Source organism: Parasteatoda tepidariorum, chromosome 12 (genome assembly GCF_982258835.1).
Source record: "Parasteatoda tepidariorum strain Cologne lab strain chromosome 12, Ptep-v5.0, whole genome shotgun sequence".
Classification (NCBI taxonomy): domain Eukaryota; kingdom Metazoa; phylum Arthropoda; class Arachnida; order Araneae; family Theridiidae; genus Parasteatoda; species Parasteatoda tepidariorum.
The window spans coordinates 61,147,675-61,159,731 of NC_141766.1; the positions used below are offsets into that span (position 1 = coordinate 61,147,675).

General features: G+C 25.8%; 1 protein-coding gene and 1 long non-coding RNA gene across 3 annotated transcripts in view; one reads left to right on the forward strand and one right to left on the reverse strand.

The window, feature by feature from the left end:
- The window catches only part of LOC107457037 (homeobox protein abdominal-A-like), an 80,087-nt gene that overhangs the window by 48,291 nt on the left and 19,739 nt on the right, over positions 1 to 12,057 (forward strand). The window lies entirely within an intron of this gene.
- LOC107457034 (uncharacterized) overlaps positions 1,992 to 12,057 on the reverse strand; it is a 74,942-nt gene continuing 64,876 nt past the window's right edge. For both annotated transcript variants that reach the window (XR_001585791.4, XR_015430865.1), the window contains 3 exons: positions 8,529 to 8,742; positions 2,789 to 2,838; positions 1,992 to 2,260 (listed from right to left, as the gene is read on the reverse strand). This is a non-coding gene — a long non-coding RNA (uncharacterized LOC107457034). The remainder of the gene's footprint in view (positions 2,261 to 2,788; positions 2,839 to 8,528; positions 8,743 to 12,057) is intronic.

Sequence of the window (12,057 nt, forward strand, 5' to 3'; positions counted from 1 at the left end):
ATTACTTGGAGTCGCTGGACATATCTTCGAAAATATGTATATAGGCATGATTTTTCAAAAAGTAAATCCAGAAATATTTAATAGACAGTGTAGGAAACTATTTTAGATAAAATATGGGAATAAAATATTTAATTTTTTTTAAAAAAGCGTATCATAGTTTAGATTCGAAACTTCTATTTTTTCTAAACCATTCTGCGAAAACCATTCGATTCTATTCTACCAATATGTGTAAACCATTCTAAACCGGTATTTAAAATATTTGGAATTATTTGCATCATACCTGTATATAAAAAAATGGAAAAATTGTATGTTGCTAAGCAAGAAATTATTTTTCTATATTATTTACTTAGAAGCTGAAATCTTGCTCTACATTTGAGGGAATCTTAAGATACACATATTAGAAAAAAAAACTTTGTGCAACTATTGTTTCCAAGAAAGAAAAAAAAAAGGAAAAAAAGTGATATGCGTAATATGAGTTATAAAGTTTTTTAAAACGTGATATGACAAAGATGGTGTAAAATTGCACTTCATTCATCGTTTACGTTGTAAAAACTTTATTATTTATTTTAATCAAATGTGATGTTGGTTGTTAATTGACATTTATTATTATTTGCTAAGTTTTAAATTGTCATGCTTTGAAGAATGCGTATATAGGCATGATTTTTCAAAAAGAAAATTTAGAAATATTTAATTGACATTGTTTTAAGCTGTTTTAGATGAAATTTTGAAAAAATATTTAAACTTTTAAACGCAACGTATAATATTTCGGATTCTAAATTATGATTCTATTAAAAAGAAAAAAAAATAGAATGAGGAAAAAATTATTTTTCTATATTATTTAGTTAGAGGGGTGGGACTAAATTCCTGATGCACAAATGACAAACTTAAAGGTACATAGTTTGGAAAAAATTCATTTGCTACTTTATTGTTTCCTTAAATGAAAAATAAGATGTGATATACATTATATGCGAAATACAATATTTAAAAACGTTAAATGACAAAAATGATGCACTATTGTATCCCATTCATCGTTTACGTTGTAAAAACTTCATTAATTATTTTAATTAAATGTGATCCTTGAGTTGTTAATTGTAAAACAAAAAATTGATTACAAACAAATTTAGGAACTCATGAAGAGGCAAAATTAAAAATATCTGCTGCCTGAAAACTCATTGTCTTAGCTACCACATAAGTTTTAAAGCATGCAAATTCAAATTTACAGCTTTATTTTTCTAATATATCACGATCGGCATACATGTTTTGTTTCTCCAAAATAACAGTTAGTAATGAAATAATTATGCAACCAGTCTTATTTCGCTTTGAAAAAAAAAAAAAAATAACTGAACTCTATCCGATATTTGTCCGATAAGGGAGCGGCTGCATCAAGTTATTTTGTTTACTAAAACTGTTTACAAATTGTTAACTAAAACTTGAACAAAAAATATATAATTTAATACTCCTCACATACGTGTATTAAAGTAACACGTATAACACGTAACACAATCAAAAATTTTAAAAATTTCAACTGAACGTAATAACATCTTAAAATTATTAGGTCTATTACATATTTCCTTGCAATCTTCACTCATTGTCATTGTTAAAAGTTTTTCACATTTGACTTGTTAAACGAAAAATTACTTTTCAAAGTGTAAATTCCGTTTTCACTAGAAAATATCATATGCAAAATGCGTAGAAATTGGTCACTAAAAATAGTTTTTTGCACGGATTGCTTTTTAAAAGAAAAAAAAATTCAATTCACCACACTTCATTCTAAAATATCCTAAATTCATCACACTTTATTCTGAAATATCTTTCATAATTTACAACTTATTTCAATTGATACTTTTATCTTTTGTCTGACGAAGTAACTTTTTGTTCTTGATTTTAAATATTAATTATTTGTATTTTGTTTATTTGGTTTAAAATTCGGCAACTATGATTTTTATTTGACACCTAGAATGGAAGTTGATAGAAAAAAAAATTTACCCTGATTACTTGAGAAAAATGCATTACTATTTTATTAACATACATTTTTGATCCATGTAATGTTAAAAAAAAGCACCAATGTTTATAAAAAACAGATATTGTTACCAAAAAATAAATATTCCATTTCTCGGAAGCATGAGAAACATTTATTATTACAAACTTTTTTCCAACTGAATTATCGAAGCTCATGTGATTTTTCTTATCAGTCTTCAAAAGTGTACTGAGCACAAGTGAATATTTTTTCCCCAGAAACATACCTGTAAAGTTGTTATACCTGTAAAAAATCAGAAAAATTAATGAACATACTCAACTTTGTAATGTTTCATGTTTTAAGCTTGTTAAATTAATATTAATAATTCAATGCAAAGTTGATAACTTTTATGCGTTTTACAAAGATGTTACTTAATGGTAGTAAGGGAATAGTTACATATAGAAATATTCGAATTATTAGTAAACATATTGTTTAATATAGAGTAGTATTTTAGAGTGTAAATTAGTTAAATTGCAAGTAATTATTATTAAGTGCAGCGTTGCCTATTTTATATATTTCTAAGAAAGAATTATATAAAGAATTAAGTGGATTCAGTGAGAAAAAACGCATGATCAAATCCATATGAATATGTTGAAATTTACTGTATCTTATCAAATGAATGATTTAAATACTGTATGTTTTGTGATTTATTATCAGAATTATGTTGCTTTTTCTTCTGAAAATGTCATTGCCATACAGTACGATAATTTTACCGGAATTTTTTTCTCCGAATATTAAAAGATATTAAATAGGTAGTAAAAAAACAGTTACCTGTAATAAAATCCAAATAATTGGTGAACAGTGCTGTAAAATTACAGTCTCTGTGAAAAAAAAATACCAAAATAAGTAAACATATTGAGATACATTTATATGAGAAGCAAGCTTTTTCTTTTATTGATTCAAGCAAACACATCATATGATTTATCATCGTTCAAAATCGACCATGAAATATTTAAATTTTGGTATTTAAACGATGTATCAGAAATTGCAAAACTTATTATTGACGACTTTTATCTTTTTGAAATAGTTCGAATTACAAGTGAACGAAATCTAATTACAGTTATCTGTAATAAAATCCAACTAGCTGTTGAACAGTGCCAGTAAAATGACAGTACTTGAAAATAAATCCCGAAATAAGTAAACATATTGTGATACATTTATGTGAGAAACAAACATTTCATTTTATTGATAAATGCAAGCGCATCATATGATTTATCATTGTTTAAAATCAACCGTGAAATATTTAACTTTATGGATAGTTGGTATTTAAACTCGTGAAAACTGATTATTGACGACTTTCATCTTTATGAAATAGTTCAAATTGCAAGTGAACGAAATCTGTTCCGACTAAATGTCGATTGAATTTCTACAGATGCCTTCTATTGTTTTCAATGGGCCATTCCTTGTCAAGGTCTTCAATACTTTCACCCAAGTGATACTTTATACTGTGAATTGACAGTTTTAAAGTTCTCGTTATTGCCTCGTTTTATTATAGTTCTTATTGTTCGATCAAGTAACATCGCGTTCTCTCAGGTAGAAAATATAAATTTTATCTTTAAATTCATCAAAATGACATGTAGTTATTGTACAATAAACAACACATAAATTTTGATAGTCGTGAACAATTTATGATATGTATTGGATAGAATTTTATTGCTAGAATGTTTATGACTGAAGTTAAAAGTGTAACTTAGTATCTTATCTAACCATTTTAGTTAAAATCTAAAATTAAGCTGTTGAAAATAATTGCTGGGAGAGATTATAAATATTTATTCAATAAAGCTGAAATTTTTTTATTAATTTAATTATAATAATTTGTCAGCAAAAAGTCATTTGCCAAATTTCCATTTTTTTGTAAATGGCTAACGCTTCAAAAAAATACACTCTAAGATAACTATTATTCCTTTTATGTATAAATTAGCATGCTTAGTAAACATATCTAAATACACGTCTTATCGATGTTAAATGAAGCAAGACTAAGCGAGTTTTTTTAAATATAAATTTAAAAAAAAAATTGTTTTTTAAAAATTGCTGAAAGGAGCTTTACTGTTATTATGTTTATTTTAAAGGTCAACCTTGTAATTGAAAGTTAAATTATAATTAAAACCTGAAACTAAACTTGGAAAAGTGTTATGAAAATATTCTTCAAAATTTAATCAGTAAATTTTAAATTGCAATGATAATAACTCTTGATTAGTTTTTAAGTAGTTTTAGTAGTCTTAGATTTTAAAGAGCAATGAATATTGTTTGTATAAATAAGGAAATTTAAAAAAAAAATTGTGTTTAACTAAACAAACTTTGAAAGCTTTCATAAAATAGTTGCTTAAAACAAAAGGCGAAATTTATTCGCTAAAATTTGATAGTCAACTATCAGAATTTAGGCCCAAATTTCTATATTTGCAGTTTTTTGAAGAATAGTAAACGTTATCTTTCTTTTTTTGCCTTTTACTTTGACTTGGCCCTTTCTCGATGTAAAACGGGTTTTACGAAAATATTTGGACTGAAATTTCAGTTTAATTATAAGGGAATTTTTTACTTATATTTCAATTGATTTTTTCAATTTGGATGTTTTTGTGGAAATTTTTGATTATTCATAGAGTAATTTTCAAACTTATTTAATTCATTACAACCATTGAATGATAACCTTAAATTAGTCACCGAGTATTTTTAATATATGTTTTCTTTTCTCGTATACAAGGACTCCGAATGTTATGGAACATCTGGTACGGATATTATAGACTATCCGATACGAAGATTACTACATGGCAGTATTTATATTGTTTTGAGTAAACACAGAACTTTTTTTTCATGCTTTACATACTGAAATTTTTATCGGATGACATGAAAAATGAAATATTAAACTTTAAGTATTATTCGTAGGTATTACTATTATTATTCTATTATTATTATTTTTTTAAAATATTGTTTCTAAATTTTCCGTATATTCAATTACAAAAACAAATTAATAGTTCCAATTAGTATAAACTATTTGGAATGATCGAATACATTAGTATAGCAGAATTGTAACTTTATTATAAACGGTTTACTATTTTTTTTATATTTGCGTACATGGTAATATATAATAATAAATGCTAATATTTGATTGTTACTTCTTTTTCATGTTCAGATAGCACATAATGTTCTTTTAATATACAATATCTGTACAAGAAAATGGCTTAGTTATTAAAAAAAACAACTTTATTATTCATGTAAACATCGGCAGTAAAAAAAATAATGCTTAAAATCTGCTAAACTGTATTATAAGCATATTTTGTTTCATCGTATCTTGCGTATTCATTTGATTTATGATCCTTTAGAATTTCATTTTTACACAATAATTTCAAGAATATAATTTCAGACATATCGTTAATTTAACATTTAATTCTGGTATTTTTCAAATAAGAAAATTAGATAACTAGTAGTAGCAAAAGGTGAAATTTTAATTCTAGATTATTTAGAGTAACGAAATATTTTCCGGATAATGGCTATTATTCAGATTATTTGGTCCTAGATTATTCTAATTATTGAGTAGAGTACAGTTCAACACACTATTAGAAAAGCATAATTTTAGAGTTAGTATAATTATAAAATATAATTTTTGTTATCTTTGAATTGGAATTACTCATAAAACAAAACGATCAGTACAAATAAATACTGATAAGCGACAAAACTGTTTCAATGTTGTTAATAAAGTATTGTTTTAAGATTCAAAATTAAATTGCATATTTTGTGTTTTAAATTATCATATCTTGCGTCAGTAAAAAACATATTTATTTTTGAAATCAAAATAACAACAGCAATTTATGAATAATTATTAATAGTTTTCTGTGAGACTCATGAAAATATGTTATTTAAAAATAAAAAAGTCGAATTGGGACAATAATACTGAAACAAAAGTATGGTCTGAACTAAAAGGATATGGAAAAATTTACCTCATTTCTGGCTCTCTGGGAACATCGAAAATCTCGGTAATTTTTACCGATGCACTTTGGTAATAATTTGGGCAAGTGAACAACAAAATAAGGTTTTCTAATACGTAATAAGTTCGGTAAATGTGGTAAGATTTGGTAGTTTCATAATGACAACTTAGAGCATGCCATAAAAACCATTAACTAGGTTTTATTTGCTTTGCAGTTTTGTATTTTTTACTAAATGTGTGGTAATAAGAACTATCATTTTGAAAACCAGAATTTCCGGTAAACCGTTACCATCTGAATTGTAAAATTATCAAATGAATGCTTTAAGTACAGTATGTATTTTACAATTTTTTTTTAAACAGAATTATAGGGTTTTTAGAAGAAATGTCATTACCATACAAGACTGTAATTTTCCAGATTTTTTTCTCCGTGCATAACTAAATAAACTACAATTTACAACGTGCACAAATAGAGAAAAGATGTACAACAGTTTCTATCCTGTTATCAACTATCGTTTTAAGATACAAAATAAAATTACACGTTTTCTAACTTGGCAGTAAAGAAACATATTTATTGATAAAATCAAAACAGCACTAGTTTATTTTTAATTATTAATGGTTTTCTGTGATGTTTATAAAGATTTATCATTTAAAAATAAAAAAGCTAAATTATGACAATGAAAATTTAGTTATTTTAAAACTATTAGAAAAATGAAATATTTTTAACCTATTGTTTATTTTTATAATAGTGATTATTTTGCTATCAAAATAATTTTAATATGTGATAAGAATTGAAATATTGAGGTCAAGAAAAGAATGCCATACATATTTTTAAAATTTGCGAAACTCCCGTGTCCATAAACTCCTTCATAAGAATCAAATGACAGCGTAAATCTCAACGTTTAAAGAGAGATTTTACGACATTCAGTCTCTGTTTGGATATTCTCACCACTTTCCCAACGAGAGGGATATGTGTCGTAAAACGCAAACTTCATTTCCTTGACAGTCTTTTTTATTTCATATGCGATAAGAAAAATTCGATTTCAGCTTTAATATTCAGGTGGTTTCGGAATTGGGAGAATATAATTCTAGTGCCTATATAATATTTATATGAACTGGATAAAAAATATATATATTTTACACTTAAGTTGGAAAACTATATTTTAGTTAAATTGAAAAATTGTACGCAATTGTAGCTTAAAAAAATTATATAAACTGAATAAAAAAATACATTTAAGATGAAAAACTATATTTTAGCTAAATTGTTAAAATATATGAATTGATGAAATGAAGAAATTCAAAGACAATATTCTGTAATACAACATGGCCCTATATAACTCCTTAGTATTGACTTATAATATTTAAACTGAACCACGTATTTTATTGTACCGCGTATGTACATAGGTAATATAGGTAGGTAATAATAGTTTAAAAATATATATATGAGTTGAAAAAAATACTTTAAAGTAAAAGTGGGAAGCTATATTTCAGCTTAATCGAAAATTGCAAACATGCTCCAGTTAAATTAGGAAATTATGTGCTTTCGAATGTGATTGATTGTTGGCGATTGAGTTCCCTCAAGTTTTTTAAATAATTACATTCCTTATGTTATTAAATATTTTTCGCATAATGTTTTAGATAATTCAAAAGAGGATGTGCTTTGTTTTACCTGAATCTGAGTTTTATTGCTTCTTTTTTAGCATAATTTATGTTAATCTTCAGATTATAATAAATACATTCCTTACACATTCGGGATAATGCTATTTTCCATAAACCTTTTAAAATATTTATACCAGATACCCAAGTAATACTCTGATCTTTTGAGCTTCTCATGCATTTATACCAAAATTATTTTTTACCAAACCTATATCTGATCAATTTTTAGAATAAATAATATAAACTATATCAACTATACATTTAAAGAAGGAAGAAATCAATATATGTAATGTATTGCATTTTTACTGTGATCAAATGAAAGTAATTTATAAGAAATAAAAATGCAATACGAAAATTAATGATATGTCATGTGATTATAATGTTGTTCATTACCTGATCTTGGCTGCTTAAATACGAATAATATTTGACCCAATAAACATTGTAATTTGGTTAAATGACACCAAATTTCTGTAGTGAAAAATGGATTAACCATTTATGATTCTACATAATGTTTACACTTTATTTAATATTTTGAGCTTCTGGAAAAAAAACATGAAAATATTTAGTTCTATATTATTTAAAAATCAAACATGAATTTAAATTAATTATACTTGATCATAAGAAGACTGCTTCATATGAACGTTGTTGTGACAGTAATCAAAATAAATAAAAAATTCGTGTAAAATATTCGTTAAAATTTTGTTTTAGTCAATTCAAGAAGTGTTCAATTCGCTTAGTAGTGAACATTTTAAAGCTGTAAGATATTTTTTTAAAAAAAGGTCAGAAAAATAATTTATCTCGTTTATTCATAACACCGCAAGGTTAAGAAAATAAAAAAACTCCTTTATTATTAGGAAAAAATTAGGAAAAAATAATTTATTTTTTCTTCACATTGTATACATATTTTTTATAACTACCAATATTAAGTGTGGTACTTACCAAAAACAAACTCTAAATTTATTTAAAGTAACAAAAATTGTTAAGAAACAAATTCCTTCTACTTGATTTACTGTTTAAGCTGGTTGATGTAAAGTTCGACAGATGCTTTTGTTAGTAATAAAATGTGTTGCATTTTCAAGAATCATCATCAAAGTCCTTTTTATCCTGTTCTGCTTCAAGCATTTGCATTGTCATCAACAAAATTCTTCTTCAACTGAAAGGGAAGATTGCATCAATATTAATATATATTTAAAACAAAGATATAATTTTATATTAAGCACCTTGCTTTATCAATTGATTTTGGCATTTGAGGATTATACTGCAAGCTTCCATACTTATATGCATTTTTCTGTTTTTAGACCGATGTTCAATATTTGAAACCTAGTATTTATGGTAGAAAACTAAACATATCGGAAAACTGTGTGGATTTTTTCACAAGATCGCAGGTGAGATATTATTTGTTTGAGTCGAATAGGATGTACGAAATCGTTGGTATGTTGATATATTTATTTATTGCCGGACAGTCAATAGTCCTCTTACAAATTATATAAATGGAAGGAAAATAAAGGTAAGGAATTGAAATAATTTTCTTTCTACCCTAATAGGGTATATACACATTTTCCATATTTTAGTTTCAATATGGATTGCATTTGGAAAACAGTTTTCGCTATATTGTTAGCATATTTTGTCTATATTTGACTTTTTGAAAATGAAATGAAATAGATTAGCTAATTCAGCTTGAAAAAGTATATATTTCTATTTGAGATTTTAGTCCTAATTGACATGAGTTCCATAGAAAATCGTGGTCAAATTTTTTGCTGTTGACTTAAATTTGTTGAAAATGTGGGCTGTTTTAGTTTGTTGAAACCTCTGCAATGGAATGAAAAGCAAGTATTTATTTTTCCTTTTCTTTTTTTACTTTTTTCAGAAATTCATTCGTAAAATAAGGGAATAGTTGAATCTTTTTTATTTGCCTCCTTTATGTTTTCAAGTAATCGGATGAATCGTGCTTATTTCTTGCTTTTGTTTTATATTGTTCTGTTTTACTTGAATAAATTTTCGCTGTTACGAAGGGAAAATAAGTAATACAACATTCGAAAGTCAAGCAGTGTCATATTTAAAATTTAAAGATCCGTCAAATGATTAATTTTAAGTAATATTTTATGTAAAAAAAGGGAAGAGTAAAATCTTAGTTTATTGTTCTTATATGATGATTGTAAAAATGGGAAAATAGTGAAAGTGCAAATAGGAAAAATATTTCGATTCATATTGATGTTAACTATCACCAAAAATATTTTTTGGAATTACACTGTTAGAAATTTCTCTGTAAAAATGGTAAAATTACAATTTATTTGATTGTTATTCTACCATTTTTAACCGAAACAGTCAAATAACAATAAAAAGCTGATATTCAAACTGTTAATTGAGGGGAAAAAACGTTTTGTATTGATTGTTTTTACCTAATACAGTTTAACTACTAAAATTCTATCCACGCCAACTAGGCCTATTTTATGAAGCCATTGTATTTCGAGCAGCAGGGTACAAACTATAGCAGAGAGAGCTGATTCCTCAATTTCATAACCGGCTGAACTTGGATTCGAATCCCAGAGTTGATATCACAATATTTCTTCTGTTCTTTCAACAAATTAAAAGCTTTCAGGGGCGTAGCCTTTCACAGAGATCCAATCTACGTTTATGTTTTATTCTTACGGATTAGAAACTAAATTAGTTATGAATGGTTAAAAAGCTGTACAGGTAAGGAAATGTTATAACCAAATGCTTAACCTTAAACTTTATGGTTAATCGGATGGATCGACTGCTGGCTGTTATTTTACCGTAATTTCAGAATAGAAAATATAGAACAGTGTTTAAAAACAATTAATAGCACTGAACTCAAACATTCATAAAATTCTAGAATTTATTAATGCATTTGGTTTTAAACACTGTTAATCAGTCTTTTTGTTGCACAGAAGAAAAGTTTAAATAAATGAAACACATGGTATTATTAAGCATAAAAATTGCCTTGTGCAGGAAAAGTGGAAAATAAGGACAATCCATTCCATTTAGAAACTGCTTCTGGAAAGAAGAGAGGAACATGTTTAAGCATTCAAACATGTTTTTTTAAAATTATTTATACAGTTTTTATTTCAGAAATACCCCTGATATGCATAAAAAGATCTATATGGCAAAATTTCTGAGATTCATTAAAAATTCAAAAATTTGTGAAATAAGCGAAAGTTTTCAAATCTGCAATATCTATTTTTAAAGAAAGGTGTTAGCTTTTTTCTGACCATTAGGAGAAAAACACATTTATCTATCTTTCTCAAAAATTATTTAAACAAATTGAATTCCAAGATTCATTTAGCAAGCGTAAAATGCAGCTGTAAAAAAGGAAAAAAAAGACAGAATTTCCGTGCTGAATTTGACAATATTTTCGTTAATTAAGAATATTCTGGCGTGATTAAAAAAATAAACAACATTTACGAAAAAAAAATTTCGGAGTTATTTTTTTTCTTAGGATGCAAATTATTCTTACCTTCTACATGTTTTTTATACACTGCAAAAAATATTAGTGTATAGTTGCTCCATTTTTGGTGCTGAATTTAAATTAAAAGTTCCTGTAGTCACATTTTTTATTTATTTTTCAACTGCCATAGTTTTATTTACTTATTCATTTTTTTCTTTGTTTATTTACTTACAACGTGCAATAATTATTATTTCATCAATTTGATATAATTTATTGCACGATAATTACAATTTTGAACCTAAAAATGTATTCAGTTTCGCTCAACACTAATAATGTTTTCAACTATATTCCAAATTTTTACATGGTTACACACTATATACTAAATTTTTACATGAATGCTTTGTAACACAATTTTTCGCTCATTTAAAAATATTTTTATTTAAATTTATACTCATTTATTTAGTTCCTAAATTCCTGTCTAAAATTAATTATAACGAAAAGGAATACATCAAGGATCAATTAAAAGTTTAGGGCAAATATATATTGTTAATATGAAATGTGGACAATAGTTTATATGAAATACGTGAGAGTCCCGATAATTTTAAATTCCTCAATAATTTAAAGTCAAAAGTTTTTATAATCTTCAAAAATTATATTTACCTTCTTTACGTTCCACAAAAGCACTTTTTTTGTAGACAATATTAGCTAAAATTAAGGTTATACTATAGAAAATAAATTTTCAGGATTATATTGTTATACGAAGAAAATGATTCCTACTCTTTACACTGTAAAAAATCACTGTAAAAAGTAACGGCACTCAGACTGCCAGTAATTTTTATTGTAAAATCTTTCTGTCCCGTAAAATTTTAAAAAACAAGAAGAAACAGATATACTGCAATTTTTACAGTAATATTTACTTTGAAATCACTGAATCACTGCAATTATTAACGTAAATATTAGCGTAAAAAATACTGTAAAAATTGATTTTACGGATAATAGATAGCAGTAAATAGATGCTGGAATCAGGGTGCCATTATCCCTGAATCTATTTACTTTTTACCT